Source organism: Tenrec ecaudatus, chromosome 15 (assembly GCF_050624435.1).
Source record: "Tenrec ecaudatus isolate mTenEca1 chromosome 15, mTenEca1.hap1, whole genome shotgun sequence".
Taxonomy (NCBI): Eukaryota; Metazoa; Chordata; class Mammalia; order Afrosoricida; family Tenrecidae; genus Tenrec; species Tenrec ecaudatus.
In genome coordinates this window covers 111,714,972-111,733,284 of record NC_134544.1, presented here as the reverse complement: position 1 = coordinate 111,733,284, position 18,313 = coordinate 111,714,972, and the positions used below count along the sequence as shown (strand labels likewise).

The following is an 18,313-nucleotide window of genomic DNA, read 5'->3' as shown; positions in this document are numbered from 1 at the left end:
AATATTTTGAAACTGATTATAGTAGCAATTGCACAATGTTGCTTGATGTGATTGAACTATGGAATCGTATGATGTCTGGATTAGCTCCTAATAAAAGAGTTGGGAAAAAAATAATAAAAGAAAATTTCTGCTAAAAAAGAAAGGAGTCCAGGATGAAGGCATTAGTGAAAATCGCGGCTCCAAGAATTGTCAGAATACTAATGGAAACGTTTCAACAAGCTGTGAAGTACTCACTCGCTATGCCAAGAAATGTGGAAGACGGCCGCTTAGCCACGCAACTAGAAGAGATCTGTATGAGCACCTATTCCCAAACAAGTGACCCAACAAGTAAAAAATTGAACACTATCATTAATATCAGTATATTGCTCGGGAGCTGCCAGAAAGCCAAGGTGGATTCAGACGAGGATGGAGCACTGAGGTACCACTGCTGGTGTCCGATGGATATTGGCTGATTCAAAGAACACCAGAAAGAGGTTTACTTCTGCTTATTGACTATGCAAAAGCATTTGGCCACGTGGAGCATAACAATCACTGGAGAACAATGGGGAGAAAGGGAACTCCAAAATACTTCATTGTGCCCACGCATGCCCTGTTCGTGGATCAACACGCAGTTCTTCCAACAGAACATGGGAACTGGTGGTTTAAAATCAGGAAAGGTGTGTTGGGGTGGTTTCCCTTCCCCATGCTTATTCAATCTGTTTGCTGAGCAAATAATCTAAGAAGCTATCTGGGAGATGAGTCAGTCAGGGTGCAATGTAGCATCGATGAAGAATACAGCTTTCCTCCAGTTCCTCCTACCCACCCCACCCCCAACTATCATGATCCAAAAAACAAACAAACAAACAAAAGCAATGGGTGATCACGGCACACAGAATCCAAGAACAGGAGTGGGAATAGCGATATCATAAGGGTAGGGGGAAGAGGGGGAGAGCAAGGAAGAAAGGGGAACTGATAGTAATGATCAACACATAGCCATACACCCCTCTCTAGGGAGAACAACAGAAAACACGGGGGAAGGGAGACAGCAGCCGGTGTGAGATATGAAAATAATAACAATGTACAATCTACCAAGGGGTTAGGAGGGTGTGGGAGGGGGGAGGGAGGGGGGAAAATGAAAAAGAGGAGCTGATACAAGGGCTTAATAGAAAGTAAATGTCTAGAAAAGAATGATGGCAACATGTATACAAACTCGCCTGATGCAAGCGATGTATGGATTGTAACAAGAGCTGTAAGAGTTCCCGATAAAATGATCTTTTAATAAAAACAAAGAAACAAACAAAAACAAAAGAAGCTATCTGAAGAAGAACAGAACTGCATCGGGATCAGAGGAGAGCTTGCCAATGACGTGTGATATGCAGATGACACAAACACAACCTTGCTGGATAAAGTGAGGATTTGAAGCACTTGATGAAGATCAAGACTGCAGAGCCCGTGGTGTGGATTACAACTCAGTGGAAGGAAACCCAACCCTTCCCACAGACATCGTGGTCAAGGGAGAAAAGACTGGCCTTGCCAACGAATGTCCTGCGTGGATCCACAGTCAGTTCCAGCCCAGAGCTTATGGAAGGAACAAGAAAAACCGCATCACACTAGGAAAACCTGCTGCACAAGATCTCTTTCGGGCTAAAGGGCAAGCATGTCGCTCTGGGAACTAAGGTGCACTCAACACAAGCCATAGCATTTTCAATCGCCTCATGCATGTGAACATAGGACATTAAGGAAAATCGAAGAAGAAATTATGTATTTGAACGATGATACTGGCAAAGAATATTGAAAGTTCCATGAACTGCTAGAAGAACAAACAACTCATCCTTGGAAGAATTATAGATCGATGCTCCTCGGAAGTGGACGTGGCCAAAGTTCATTTCATGGACTTTGGGCCTATTGTCAAGAGAGACAGCCCCAGGAAAAGGACATCAAGCTTGGTAAAATACACTCCCTATCATGGAGTTGATACCAAGCCACAGAGACCCTACAGGACAGCGTAGAACTCCTCAGTGAGCTTCCAAGATGGTAACCGTTTACAGGAGTAGAAAGACCCGTTTCTCTTCCTCCAAGCAGCTGGTGGATTTGAACTGCCGACCTTGCAGATTGCAGTCCAATGCTTAACAACTATGTCACCAGGACTCCCATGATAAAGTAGAAAATTCATTGCAGTCAAGTGAATTCAGACATAGGATGACCCATAGGACATGCTAGAATTGCCCCTGTGGGTTTTCAAGACTCTAACTCTTTTTTGTGGGGAGGATTATATCTAACTTAAAAAAAAAATCAAAACATTATTTTTCTACTTGAACCCTTATTATCAGCTCTTCAACTTCTACCCCCACCCTCCCACTCTCGTAAGCTCTTGATAAGTGATATATTACTATTATTTTTTCATATCTTCCACTGTCCACTGTATCCCTTCACCCACATTTCTGTTATTCATCCCCCTCGATGGGGTACACATCCATCATTGCTATCAGTTCCACCATCTCCCTCCCCTCCCCCTATGGTATTGCGATTTCCATGACTGTTTCTGAGGGGCTTATCTGTCCTGGATTCCATGTGTCTAAAGCTCTTATCTGTACCAGGGTACATATTCTGGTCTAGCAGGATTTGTGAGGTAACACTGGGGTCATGATGGGGGTGGGGTGCGGGGAGCATTAAAGAGCCAGAGGAACGCTGTGTGTTTCCTCAGTGCTACACTGCACCCTGGCTGAATCGTCCCTTCCAGGTGACCCTGCTGGGAGGGAATGTCCAATTGTCTACAGAATGACTCAGGGTCTCCACGCTGACCCCTCCACAGCAACATAATTGTTTGCTTTTGATCTTCTGATACCTGATCCCCTCAACACCTTGTGATCACACAGGCTGGCGTGCTTCTCCCATGTGGGCGTTGTTGCTTCCCTGCTAGAAGTCCGCTTGTTTAACTGCAATCCTTTACGATCCCAGGCACTGTATCTTTTCGTTTTGGGTTTTTTTAAAAAAATCATTTTATTGGGGGCGTGTACAGCTCTTATCACAATCCATACATCCATCCATTGTGTCAAGCACATTTGCACATTTGTTGCCCAAATCATTCTCAAAACATTTGCTTTCCACTTGAGCCCTTAGTATCAGCTCCTCGTCCCCCCCCTCCCATCTCCCCCTCCCTCGTGAACCCTGATAATTTATAAATTATTATTATTTTGTCATGTCTTACCCATTCCCTTAACCCACATTTCTGTTGTCCATCTCTCAGGGAGGAGGCCACATGCAGATCCTTGTCATCGGTTCCCCCTTTCTACCCCACCTTCCCTCCAACCTCCCGGTATCGCCACTCTCAGCACTGGTCCTAAAGGGATTATCTGTCCTTGATTCCCTGTGTTTCCAGTTCCCATCTGTACCAGTGTACATCCTCTGGTCTAGCTGGACTTGTAAGGTAGAATTGGGATCATGATAGTTGGGGGGTGGGGGGGGGGGAGGAAGCATTTAAGAACTAGAGGAAAGTTGTATGTTTCATTGTTACATTACACCCTGACTGGCTCATATCATCCCCGCGATCCTTCTGTAAGGGTATGTTCACTTGTCTACAGACAGGCTTTGAGTCCCCAATCTGCACTCCTCCTCATTCATAATGATGTGATTTTTTGTTCTTTGATGCCTGATACCTGATCCCTTTGATACCTCGTGATCGCACAGGCTGGTGTGCTTCTTCCATGTGGGTTTTGTTGCTTCTGAACTAGATGCCGCTTGTTTATCTTCAAGCCTTTAAGACCCCAGATGCTATATCTCTTGATAGCAGGGCACTATCAGCTTTCTTCACCACATTTGCTTATGCACCCACTTTGTCTTCAGTGATTGTATTGGGAAGGTGAGCATCATGAAATGCCAGTTAAATAGAACAAAGTGTACTTGAATTGAGGGAGTACTTGGAGGCCCAATGTCCATCTGCTGCCTTAATACTAAACCTATAAATGTATGCACATAGATCTATTTCCCTATCATCATATATAAATATATTTACATTATGTACATGCCTATATTTAGACTTCTATAAATGCCCGTTGCTTCCTACTTCTTTCCTCTATTTCCTTTTACTTTCCTCTTGTCCCACTATTATGCTCAGCCTTCATGTGGGTCTCAGTAATTCCTCTTGGTTACATTGCCCTTGATCAATCCCTACCAGGTCTCTTACACCCTCCTTGCCACTGATGTTGGATCACGGAGTGCCAGGTTATTAGAACAAAGTGTTCTTGTGTTGAGGAAAGACAAGTAGAGACCCAAAGTCCATCTTCTAGCTTAAAATTTAATATATAAATATATGTACATGGATCAATACCCCTATCCTTATACATTAATATATTTACAAAGGTACATGCTTATATTTACACCTCTATATCTGACTTTTGCCTCCTAGTTCTTTCCTTTGTTGTCTTTTCCTTTCCTCCTGCCCACTATCATGTTCATTTTTCATTCGGTTCTCAGTAATTCCTCTCAGCTACAGTACAATTGATCAAACGCCACCAGGCATTCTACACCATCCTCGCAGTCAGATTTAGTTCCCTGTTGGTCCCTTGTCCCTGAGTTTGTTAGCTCCCTGCTCCCTTTAACCCGTGTCCTACTCTCCCATGTTCCCCTGGAACGATCAGTCTTGTTGCTTTCTCCTCGATATTGTTTCCTGCCTATCTTATATAGATAGACATATTTTAAAAAAATTTTAAGCCTATAAATAGTTCCAGGTCTATCTGCTGACTTTTATGGATGTCTTCCAACCAGGTCTGATGAAGTGCCAAGTACTGCCCCCTGCGTCAGATGTCTATTTTCGGGATTCCTCAGGGAGGACTCTCTTGTCTGCTATTGTGCTCCCGTCATGATTTGGCCTGCTTTGTGTGTGAGGGGTGCGAGGTGTGTCAGATTGGACTCACTTCCCACACTATGTCTCCAGTATGGTTCCCCGTAGCACTGTAGGCCAGTGAGGGGATGTCATGTCTTGTGTTGGGGGTGGCCTTATGGTCCTCTCTGCATTGGCTGCTTAGAGCAGGAATGTTGTCATTGAGGCTTGTGGACCAGGATGTGGTTCTCTCTGTCTCTCTCTCTCCCTGCCCCTCCCTCCCTCCTTCTTAATTTGTTCCCGTGTGGTCAGGACAGACCAGCCACTCTCACCAGCCCATATATTCAGTGTTGTCCTCTGCTGTACATTCTTCTAGGGAGGGGATCAACATAGCTTGGATTGGGACTGGCCCTGCAGTCCTCTCTGTTAATGTGCAGCTCCATGCCAGTATGCTGGCCTCAAGGCAGAATGAGGGCTTGTCTCTCTCTCCCTTTCCTGTGGAGACAAAACAAATATGCTCCCCGTGGTGGATTTGTGCCCTGGTCCCCCACTACCATAGTCTTTTCCCCTCTCCTTCCTTTTTAGTTGGATGCCATACGCATGCCTGAGTTGGGTCTGACCTTGACCCAGAAATTATGCATTAAGTAACTTCTATGGCCATTGTGCTTTTGCTGCTAACCTCAGGGGGCTCAAGTTGTACTTGTCCTTTTGCGCTTGAATAACTTCCCTTAGTATAACTCCCTCCATCCAACTCTTCCCATGAGACACATGCTTCTTGCGTTCATCGCTGCTTTTTAGGGATGTGTAGTGCTTGCTCTATTGTGGTGTATATCAGAGTTTTTAATCCACTTGTCAATTGATGGAAAGTTAGGTTGTTTCCAATTCTTTGCGATTGCGAACTTCTCTGCACTGAACATTGGAGCGCATATGTCTCGTCATGGTCTGTTTCTTACTTCTTCAATCCCAGAAGGGGATTGCTGGGTCATACGGTAGCTCAATCTCCATATTTTTAAAGGTATCACCAAATTGATTTCCATAGTAGCTGTAAATACCTACAGGCCTACCAGCAGGTGAGAGTTCATATCTCACCACACCCCCTCCAACATTTGTTGTTTTCAGATTTTTTGAATTGGGCTCTTTGAGGGTGTTAGATGGTATCTCATATTTGTTTTAATTAGCATTTCCCTAATGGCTAATGATCAGGAACATTTTCTCATACGTTTATTGGTCATTCAGGTTTCTGTCCTTGTGAAACTTCTGTTCAGGTCTTTTGCCCACATCCTCAATGGGTTATTTGGTTGTTTTTTTCTCTCCTTATCATAGGCCAACAGAGAATTGTAGATTTTAGTAATAAGGCCTTTGTCTGATGTGTCATTGCTAAAGATGTTTTCCCAGTCTGTGGGTTCTCTTATTACTCTCTTAGTCAAGTCCTTCAATGTACCCAGGTATTTATCTTCAGTAAATCCCACTTGTCAATTTGTGCTTCTGTGTACATGTTCTTCCTGATTTCCATTACTCTATGCATTCCCTGTGCCAAGGTTCTTAGGTTTGTCCCAGTTCCCTCATTGATGGCCCTAATAGTTTGGGGTTTTACCTGGAGGTCTGTGGTTCACCTTGAATTTATTCTTGTGCATGGAGTGAGGTGAGGTAAAGGTCTTGCTTCATCTTTCTTCAGGTAGATATCCATTTTTTTCCAGCACCAATTATTAAAGAGGACATCCACTTTCCATTTGATGTTTTCCAGGACCCTTATCAAAGATCAGTTGTCTGTATGCTGATGATTTTATTTCTAGGTTTCAGTTCTTTTCCATTGTTCTGAGTATCTGTCATTATAATAGAACCACACGGTTTTGACCACTGTGGCGGTATAATAGGTGTCCAAGTCAAGTAAAGCAAGGCCTTTGATTGTCCTTCTTCATGAGAAATTCTCTGCCAATTCTAAGCTTCTTCCCTTTGCAAAGAAGTTGGTGAACAGATTTTCCAATTCTTTGAAGAAAGATGATGGTATTTGTATCTGGATAGCCTTAAACTTTTGTAGTGCCTTGGGTGTGACTGACATCTTCAGCTTGTATTATATCGAGTCTTCTGACCCATGAGCATGGGATACTCTTCCATTTGTGGAGGTCTCTTGTAATAGTGCTCTATAGTTTTCCTTATACAGTATTTGCTTGCTTGTCTTTTAGTTAGGTATATCCCTACATATTTCAATTTGTGCTTGGCTATTGTGAAGGGTACTACCTTTTTGATCTCCTCTTTCGTGATCAACATATATAGCAATCCAATCGACTTCTGTTTGTTGACCTTGTAAACTGCCACTCTGCTCATATCCCTTGATCACTTCCAGCACTCCTATTGTGGAGTTTTTTGGGGTTTTCAATATATAGAACCATGCCAGCTGCATATAACTAGAGTTTTACCTCTTATTTCCCCAGACAAATACCTTTAATGTCTTTCCTTTGCCTTATATTGTTAGCTAGGACCTCCAGCAAGATGCTGAATAAAAGTGGGGACAAGAGGCATCCTTGTCTGGTCCCCTCTTTTGGTGGGATTAGTTTAGTCTTTCTCCAATGACTATCAAGCTGGCTGTTAGTGTTTAATATATATAGCTTGTATTACATTGCGGGATTTTCCTTCCATTCTGATCTTCTTGAGTGTCTAAACATGAATGGGTGCCAGACGTTCTTGAACTCTTTTTCTGCATCTATTGATATTATCATGAGATTTTTATCCTCTTTCTTATCAATGTGGTTAATAATATTGATGGATTTTTAGATATTGAGCCTTCCCTGGAGTGAATACCACTTGCTCATTATATCATTATTTGTTTTATATACTTTTGCATTCCATTGGCCAGTATTTTGTTAAAGATGTTTGCATTGATTTTCATTAAAGACCTAGGTCTGTAGTTCTGAGTTCTTGTGGGATCCTTGCCTGCTTTAAGATTTAGTATTATACTAGCCTCATAGAAAGTGTTTGGGAGTTTGCTGTCCTTTTCTCTGCTCTGGAAGAGCTTGTGTAAGATTGGTGTCAGTTCTTCACTGAATCCTTGGTAGGATTCTCTTGTGAAGTCACCTGGCCTGGGTTTTTAAAATTTTGGGTTGAAAGTTGGTAGTCTCTGATAACTTCTATTGCTGTGGGTCTGGTGTGTTCTTGATGTTTATCTGGGATAATCTAGGGAGGGATTATTTCTTCCAAATATTTGTCCATGTCTTCTAATGTGTTGAATTCACTGGAGAACAGACCAATGTAATACTGTGTAATTAGCCTTTTTATTTCATTAGGGTCTGTGGCAATTTCCCGTTTCATCCCTCATCCTGTCTACAGATGATTGTTCCTTCCTTTCCTTGGTTAGGTTTGCCAACAGTCTGTCAATTCTGTTGATCAAAGAAAAAGATTGTTGCTGTGCTGATTTTTTGTATTGTTTTCTTATTTTCCCACTCATTTAAGTCCACCTAGATTTTTATTATTTCTTTTTTGCTATTAACAGGAATATTCTATTTACTCTGTCCTAATTGCTGGGGGTTTTGTGACAGCATATCAATCATAAGGTTCTCTTCGTTTTTTATGCGCGCATTTATTACTATCAAATTCCTCTGCTTGCTGCTTTACTGTGTTCCATAGGTCTCAGAATGCTGTATTCTCATCCTCACTGGTTTCTGAAAATTTCCTAATTACATCTCTAATCTGGGCCAATACCCACTCATTGTTTTCTTGATCTTCCTTTTGTTGATTTCCAGCCTTATTGTGTCGTGGTCTGAGAGGGAGGTCTGAATGACCTCTGTGTGCTTGAATTTACTCAGGCTCCACTTGTGTCCCAGCATGTAGTCTATTTTCTAATATGTGCCATGTGCACTTGAACAGAATGTGAATTTTTTGCAGTTAGGTGGAGCACTCTAAAAATATCTATCAGGTTGAGTCACCTAATTGTAGATTTTGTCCCATAGTCTCCTTGTTAAACTTCTTTCTCAGTGATCTGTTTTTCTCAGAGAGCAGTGTATTAAAGTCACCTACGATGATTGTTAAGCCTGTGGTTTCTTTTTCATCTTTTGGAGTGTTTTATTGGCGAATTTCATAGGCCTCTCCTTGGCACGTATATATTTATTATGTTCACTGATTCTTGGTCTACCGATACCTTGAGCATTATATAGTGTCCATCCTTATCTCTTGTTATGGCTTGCACCTTGAGGTCAATTTTGTCAGAGTTAGAATTGCAACTCCTGTTTTTTAAATGCTGTTTGCTTGATACACTTTTCTCCAGCCTTTAATTCTCTGCCTATTTTTGTCTGAGACCTTGATATGTGTCTCTTGAAGACAACAGATTGATGGGTTATGTTTTCTAAGCCATCCTGTAAGTTTTTGTCTTTTTTTTTTTTTTTAATGCAGTCGAGTTCCCCACATTTGGGGAAATTGCAGGGGTCAGCACCTCCGGAGTGCAATGGATAAGCCTTGCCCTGGGAAAACCGCCTTCGTGATCATGGTATCTCCCCTGCAAGGTAAGTATAAGTTTTGTCTTTTAATGGATGAGTCCAGATCATTGATATTCAGAGTTATTATATCCATATGTGGAAGCCTGTATCTCCTAACAGGCGTAGAAAATCTCATCTTTATCTCATGGAGCAGCTGGTGGTTTCAAACTACCTTGTGGTTTAAGTTAACAACCCAACTTGTAATCTCCATGGCACCACAAAAAGTAGAAGGGCAGCAAAAAGGAGGAGCTGGATTGGCACAGTGAGTGCAACAATGGGCTTAAACACAATTGTGACAATGATGCAGGACTGCGCAGTGTTTTGTTGGGTTGTGCATTGGGTCACGATGAGTTGGAACGAACTAAGGGCACTTAACAACAAGGCTAGAAGGGGAAGAATCACCCTATTGAAAGGTGCATTCCTTAAAATAATCTTCCACAACATCAAGAGGACAGTATTTACCCAAGGACAGAGTTCAGATAGGTTAGGAAAGAAGGAAGAATGGACATAAGAGGCAATAGGAAAGAGATCAGATGGATAAAGTTACAGTGAGAGAATTGCAATGAATAAAATGAAACAATGTGTGTAAATCATTGAATGTACAACTAATAATTTTCTCTGTAAACCTTCTCCTAATTCACAATAAAAAAGTAAAACTAAATAAATAAACACTGATCTAGGAGAATAAAGCAATATCCATGGAAACTATTTTGCAACCAATCAGGAGCTTCAAAGGGTCGATGACTAATCTCGAATAGAAGTGACTACAGACACACAAAAAAAGTATGAAAATTCGGAATTCCTAGGGAGCAGGTCATTGTTTTGGAATTAATTTTTAACTTAACAATCAAGATCAATTCTATTGCTATTGTTGAGAAACTTAGCATATAAAAATATTTTCTTGCAATGTAGAAATGAATAATTTTAACAGATTCTCCAATCTGGAAAGCACATTTGATGATGCTCTTATACTCAAATCTTGTAATCAGAGACAGAAAATCAAAGAAAACTAATGTTTTTGAGGAGAACTACAGTTTACAGGTCCAACATGATTATGAGCTGCAGACCTAGCACGTATACTTAAGTAGTTTTTTTCTGGCAACATCTATATTAGGTATTTTAATACAAAATACTATATAAACTATATAAACATCTATATATAGTATGTTAATACAAAATACTAAAGTAATCTCAAATTGTCACTTGCCAAAAAGGATGATGTTTTCTGTAACTTAGCTTCACTTGAATGAGATATCCTATGTAATGACAAATAGCAGTTAAATACTTGCACAACTTCTAAGGAAAGGAAGACAATTGTAAGCAGATTGGCCTAAACTGGTAAGTAAAACCACAATGCCAAAGGAAGTATTACTGCATGTTTATGACAGTCAACTGACACAGAGAACATAGAAATAGGGTTGCTCTTTTATCTATTTGTAAAAAGGTTTCCAAATTTCCCGTTGGGTGATGAGACAGATCTTCAGTTCAACTCAAAGCTGTGTACTTAATTTAAAGATAACTGGCCACATTAATATCTGTCTTTTCTGCCACGTATAGCAAAAGTGTCACTTTCAAGTGTAAAAACTAAACTATATAAATTATGAAAATATTTTTAAGTTGGTAGACTAGCTCAAAAGAACTAGTATTTTAGGATCACTTGTACATCCATTTGAAATTTATATCCTTATAGATCTATTTCAACTTAATTTTTTAAAAATGTGAACATGCCTGTTAAATCTTGCTAAAGACCTTTGTTCTACAGTGTACATACTCCTTCAACATGCCAGGCCCTCTTGTCCTGAGTCATTTCCATTTGGAATTCATACAATTTCAATCAATATACAATCCAACTTAATGTATCACATTTGTTATGATAAAGTCACAACTTATCATTTACTTAATACTGTCATCCACTGGTATTTGTGAACTCAATATGGTAAGATACATAATAACTCAGGTTAAACTATGAGCCCTAAGTGTATAGTGGGTTAAACATTAGGTTGATAAGCACAAGGTCAGTTGTTCAAACCCACCAGCCTCTGTGAGGTAGAAAGATGAGGCTATCTGCTCCTGTGTAGATTTGAAAGTTCAGAAACCCTACTATGCTGTATAGGGTTACTGTAAGTCAGAATCAACGCAAAGAAAGTGTGTTTGGGCTTTCTTGGTCAGGTTTGATCAGCAATGCTAGCGATACTACAAAACACAGACTCCAATTTTTGAGTAATGCTGGAAAATACAATTGCAGAAGCCTTCAAGTTATTGGCTAGGTTCACCATGTGAACATGGCATGTGTCTCCTAGAGAGTGAAAGTGAGAAGGACCCTATCAACCTTCGGAAGGAGGATACCATGATTACTAGTTCAGAGAAACAAGTGATCTATTCCTCCGCAGTAGACGCTTCCAGGAACCCTTCTATTTTCACGCTGGACCAAGAGCCTTTGATACCATTCCACAAGCCTGTCACTTCCCTCCTGGCCTCAAATCTCCTTTCCGGGCCAATTTGATTTGTAGTCATTCAACTCTTGTAAATCCTAGAAAGTGGCGGTATCTGAAAGGTATTTTAATTTTAACGACAAAATCAAAAGTGTCTACGATAATCTCGTAAGGCTTAAGAAAATTGCTCAAGTTCCATACGTGTAAGAAAGCGAAACCAAACTCTCTGCCATCAAGGTAGTTCTGACTGACAGCGACCCTATAGGAGAGGAAAAAATTGCCCCTGTGGGTTTCCAAAATTGTAGCTCTTCATGGGAGTAGTTTTAGCTCTATGAACCTAAAGTGTTTGAAATCTACTTAGGTGGCGGACCTGAGGAGAAACACAGTTTTCTTTCTGAAATCATTCTTCTCACCAGCCTCTTCCCCTAAGTCTCATTTAATTACGGGCTGAAATTTGTTATAATGATCTGATTTGTTCCAAAATAGCTAAGAGAGAGTAGTTTGATAACTGAAAGCACGATGCCAGTTAACCGCCTCTTGCACACAGTTAAAAAAAATTGTAAAGCAACATCACTCATAGGAAAGAACTTCATTAGGCAAAGGAGACATTAAGAAGCAACTGTATGAAAAGACCAACAGCCAGCTAGCTCTTCAGTAGAAAGATGAGGTGTTCCACTCCTGTAAAGATTTACAGTCTCAACAAGCGGCCATCTAGCTCAGAAGCAATAAAGCCCACATGGAAGAAGCACACCAGCCGGTGCGATCATGAGGTGCCAAAGGGACCAGGTATAAGGCATCATGCAAAAAAAAAAGAATATATATATATATATATATGTGTGTGTGTGTGTGTATATATATATATATATATATATATACCATAGTGAATGAAGGGGGAAGTGCAGAGTGGAGACCTGAGGCCCAAGTGTCGACCACTGGAGATCCCCTCACAGAGGGGTTTAGGAGAGGAGACAGGTCAGTCAGGGTGCGATGCAGTACCGATGAAGAACACAGCTTTCCCCCATATCCTGGATGCTTCCTCCCCCCAATTACCATGATCCGAATTCTACCTTGCAGGACTGGATAGGGCAGAGATTGTACACTGGTGCATATGGCAGCTGGAGGCACAGGGAATCCAGGGTGGACGATACCTTCAGGACCAGGGGTGTGAGGGGCAATGCTGGGAGAGTGGAGAGTGAGTGGGTTGGAAAGCGGGAACTGATTAAAAGGATCCACATGTGACCTCCTCCCTGGGAGATGGACAGCAGAGAAGTGGGGGAAGGGAGACTCCGGATAGGGCAAGATATGACAAAATAACAATCTGTGGATTATCAAGGGCTCATGAGGGAGGGGGGAGCGGGGAGGGAGGGGGAAAAAAGAGGACCTGATGCAGAGGGCTTAAGTGGAGAGCAAATGCTTTGAGAGTGATTAGGGCAAAGAATGTACGGATGTGCTTTATACAATTAATGTGTATATATATGTGTGGATTGTGATAAGAGTTGTATGAGCCCCTAATAAAATGTAAAAAAATAAAAATCTAGATAAGAAAAAAAATATTTACAGTCTCAGGACCTCACAGGGGCAGTTCTCCTGTACCTACAGGGCTGCTGTGGGTCATCATTGACTCGATGAAATAGAACTGACATCCCAGGGAGATGCTTGATAATGTTCTCTAACATAAAAGGTCAATGATGTCTCTAAGGTGAACCAGAGGTACATATAAAGCCAACCTGTGTAGTCTAGGGCTTGCAAATAATAAAGGAGGAAAGTTATCAGAGCTTAAATTGTGTGCACCTGGTTTGGAGAAGGCTATGGATGACAGTGGAAGTCAGAAATCCATTTTCAGGGTCCACACATGGCGCAAGCCTCTAGCAAATCCCCTGTGATCCGAGTTAAGGGAAGTGAACGGCCTTGTTGTCAGACAGAGAACACTGCACCGTCAGTCATGACAGACGTTGCTAAGTTAAAATGTAATGTCTTATCACTCGATCTCCCTTTTGACTCATCTTAAAGCTGTGTCTATTTTCGAAAATGGCAAAGGGATTGAGCCTCTGCGGAAGCTCCTCTAACCACAGACAAGGGATGTGAATATTCTTACGATGATGCAGAAGGTATAGCAAAAGGGGTTTGTGCAGATGAAATTAGGTAGTTCGGTCCAAATTTAACACCTTATCATTTGGTATCCTTTTTGATCTATTTTAAGTTTTTAATATTTTCTGCTTTCTTTTTTATTAAGATTTTTTTCTGTTTTACTTGGTTATTATTGTTAGGTTTTTTTGTGCTTTGTTTTATGTCTTTCTGATTATGGAATCCAGGGTTGGGAAAGCTATAAAGACAGGAAAATGGAGAGCTAACAGAAATGAATAATAAGAGTGAACCAAATATCCTAAAATTGATTGTAATAATGATTTATAACTCTTCTTGAATGAACTACGAATTGTATAATGTGAATTATATGCCAATAAAACTGTTTTAAAAGATAGCTTAAGTTTTACAGAGCAGTTGTAACTGAGGGGAAAATAAGATACAACTGTAGTGTGAATAGCTAAAAACTCCAGCTGGAGAGTATGCTTGTAATATATTATATTATATTTAGAAGGTACAAGTAACTTATTTAACTACTTTATAAGATACAAGTAACTTATTTGGCTAAGGTTATTCTAAAAGTAATGCATATAGTTGTTCAATGCAGAAAATAAGAAAAAATAAAGTCAAGTCATCAAAGTTAGAGTTGTCATATCAGTTGACCTTATTTAGAAATGTATACGTTGCTGAAAATTCCCTTGATCTGTTATGGAATTACAAGTTGAATCCATGTATGTTTTCTTCTGCATGTGATAAAAGAAAAATCCTATTGATCAGTCTAGAAATTTCTATATACATAAATCTATATTCATCCTACTTGACTTTTTTTTAATTAAAAAAGAAGCAATTGCAGAGTGCATTGAACTAAGGAGACAATATTCTGTTTTTCTCAACACGTGTGTGCTGTGTTTCTCTGGTCAGTCTCTTCCATTTTAGATTTCAGTCTCTTCATTTGATGTGCTGAGTTAAATTACAAAATCCTAAATAAATTTCATTTGAATTTTTTTCACTCATATACAAAAAAAAGGTGACCTTGCCATAAAGTCATTCTAGGGCAAGGTCACTGTCCCCTTAGAAGGATATATAATTCTTTTAAAATTCTCCGAGCATTACTTTCAGTTGAACCTTCAGGCACCTGGTAACCAAGCAGCTTAAAATTGTATCCCACACCCACACTCCCAAACTCCCTGTTTGATTCCTTAGTTGATGTTGTTAACGGTCTTCAAACGACCATTCATCTGTGACTGCACGGATGGTTGTGATCCACAGGGTTCTCGTTGGTGGATGCTCAGAACCAGATCACCAGGCCTTTCTTCCTAGTCTGCCTGAGTCCAGGTGATCCACTGAAACGTAATCAGCATTGTAGCAACACACAAGTCTCCACTTAGAGACGGTGCATGGGGTGCATTGACAGAGAATCAACACTTGCTCCCCATATGGAAAGTGGGAATTTCACCTCTGCCCTTCAGTTACTCCTACTTGTGTTTATCGGCCAGGCTGGCACAATGAACTATCGCACTTCCCCATATGGAAAGTGGGAATTTCACCTCTGCCCTCACAGCATTTATATGCTTGCTATCATCGTTGCTAGAATATAAACCCCAAGAGAGCAGAGATTTTTGCCCGTCCCAACCCACCTCACACCCCACTCAGACATACCCCAAGCGCTGAGGACAGGAACTGGTACAAAGAAAGCTCAATACATAATATTTGTTGAAAGAATGAATGAATGCACACTAAGAGTTCAGTAGAAAATCTCTCTCCAGTGAGTTACCTCCAATTTTATTTATACAGCTAACAAGTTTCTACCGAGCTGCACCTATGGAGGAGCCAGCACAGACAAAACAAATCCATAAGATGAGATGGTGATGCTGATACCAAGTAGAACGGAGCAGGGTAAAAGGTTACAGTGGGAAGGCAGTGTTTGTTTTAGAAAGTGAGCAAGTCATTCTAAGTCAAAACGAACTCCAAGAAAACAGAGGTTAGGTCACCTCTTTGGGAGCCCTGGTGCCACACGAATAAGCACTCGCTGCTAACCAGCAGGGCTGGAAGTTCAAACCCAACTCTTGCCAGCTCACTGTGCCAATCACCAATTGCTCACATACAAATTCAAGCTGGAGGTGAAGCAAGTTCAAATACATGCACGAAAGCCAAAATATAACTTTGAATATAGTCCATCTTAATTTAGAGACCATCTCAAGAACACATTTGAAACACTGAAAACGAAGGGTCTGAAGACAGTGACGTGTCATACATGAAAAAGCTAAAAGGGACCGGCCCGCCTATATAAATCGGCCATTTGCTCCACTCCGCCCCAGAGCCCCGGAGTCAAAGCCGGTTCCTATTCCATCTGAGTGGTGGCCCGTTGCCTCATTCTCTTCCAACGTGACAGATGCCGCTGTGTCCTTCGCCAAGGACTTCTTGGCAGGTGGAGTGGCCGCGGCCATCTCCAAGACGGCGGTAGCGCCCATGGAACGGGCCAAGCTGCTGCTGCAGGTGCAGCCAGCCAGCACGCAAACCACTGCAGAGCAGCACAAGGGCATCATCGACTGCGGGGTTCGCATCCCCAAGGAGCAGGGAGTCCTGTCCCCCTGGCGTGGTAACCTGGCCAATGTCATCCGATCCTTCCCCGCCCAGGCTCTCAACTTGGCCTTCAAAGATAAATACCAGCAGCTCTTCCTGGGTGGCGTGGACAAGAGGACCCAGTTCTGGCGCTACTTTGCAGGGGGGCCACCTCTTTGTGCTTTGTGTACCCTCTCGATTTTGCCCGTACACGTCTAGCAGCTGATGTGGGCAAAGCCGGTGCCGATCGGGAGTTCAAAGGCCTCAGCGACTGCCTGGTTCAGATCTCCCAGTCTGATGGGATGAGCGGCCTGTCCCAGGGCTTCCCCGTGTCTGTGCAGGGAATGATCGTCTACCCAGCTGCCGACTTCGGCATCTATGACACTGCAAAGGGGAAACCCCCGGATCCCAAGAACACCCACATCTTTGTCAGCTGGATGACTGCTGTCCGTCCCAGCCGTGGCTGGGTGACTTCCTACCCATTTGACACCGTTCTCAGCCGAGTGAGGATGCAGTCGGGCGCAAAGGTCTGATATCATGCACACTGGCACGCTGGACTGCTGGAGGAAGATCGCTGGGGATGAAGGGAGCAAAGCGTTCTTCAAGGGACCCTGGTCCAAAGTGCTCAGAGGCATGGGTGGTGTCTTGGTGCTGGTCTTGTACGATGGAATCAAGAAATACACATAAGTTATTTCCTAGTGGGTTTTCCCTGTGAATGGGCATGTTGTATCATATAACATATCTTAAGCATTCTTGGCAGATGGTTGGCTGTCTAGATCAACGGCAGCTACCTAACTGGTTGAAAACGGGAAGCAATAATATTCATCTAACCAGTTTTCTCATAAAGCCATTTCCACGATGATCATGATGATGAGACTCAATTCTATTTTTTTATTTCAGTCACTCCTAATGAATAAATAAATTTGAAGCAATAAAAAAGATCTGAAATGCAAAAAAAGAAGAAAATGCTAAAAGGTGCTTACAAGGTCACAAGAGAAAAAAATAAGGCCAACAGAGGTGGCAGAAGACACTGAAGTTTGCTCTTGAATGTTGAGTAGCTACAGAGAAAGAAAGAAATGAAGCAGAAAAGTTGAACAGAAGATTCCAAAGCGCAGTTCAACAAAATAAAGTAGACCTAGGATTTGAGCACCTGAAAGAAAGCACACGCTTGGCATGTTTCAAGCTGAAAGAACTGAAGAAGAAAAAGTTAATCCCCAGGTTGCACTAATGAAGGATTCTATGGGCTGAAAATTAAAATGACTCACGGGGCATTGAGAGAAGACAGAGGCAGAATACGATCAAATCCAAGCTGCATTGAGGCATTGGTGGAAACAAGGCTCCCGGAATTGACAGAGTACCTATTGTGGTGTTTCAACAAACACGCAACGATCAAATTCAAATTCACTGCCATAGTCAATTCTGACTCATAAGCATGCATTTGTCATTGCCAAAAAAGTTTAGAAACAGCTAACTGATCAAATGATTGATAAGATCCGTATTTGTCCCCATTCAAAAGAAAGATGACCTAACAGAATGTGGAAATTACGAAACAAAATCACTAACATCACATTCAATAAAACTTTATAGAAAATCAAAAGTGGTTTATGCAGTGCATTGACAGAGAACTGCCAGAAACAAGTCAGATTTAGAAGAGGGCATGGAATGAGAAACATCATTGCTGATGTCAGATGGATCCTGACGGAAAGCAGAAGGATACTTTATGTTTTAGTGACCATGCAGTGGCCTTGGCCCATGTGGATCAAAATACAGTATGGATAACATTGTAAAGAATGGAAATTCCAGAATATTTCAAACAAAACAAAGGAATATTGCATAGTTTTAAATCAGGAAAGGTGTACGTATGTCAGGGTTGCATTGTATCCTTTCACTACACTTATTCAATTTGTGTGATGTGCAAATAATCGGAGAAACCAGACTAGGTAAAGAAGAATGTGGCATCAAGATTAGAGGAA

At 41.5% G+C, this 18,313-nt stretch overlaps 1 protein-coding gene and 2 pseudogenes across 2 annotated transcripts in view; 1 reads left to right on the top strand and 2 right to left on the bottom strand.

The window, feature by feature from the left end:
- The window catches only part of RCBTB2 (RCC1 and BTB domain containing protein 2), an 80,355-nt gene that overhangs the window by 56,341 nt on the left and 5,701 nt on the right, over positions 1-18,313 (bottom strand). The window lies entirely within an intron of this gene.
- On the top strand, positions 153-17,027 carry LOC142427687 (ADP/ATP translocase 2 pseudogene; annotated as a pseudogene).
- Positions 9,172-9,299, bottom strand: LOC142428248 (U1 spliceosomal RNA; annotated as a pseudogene).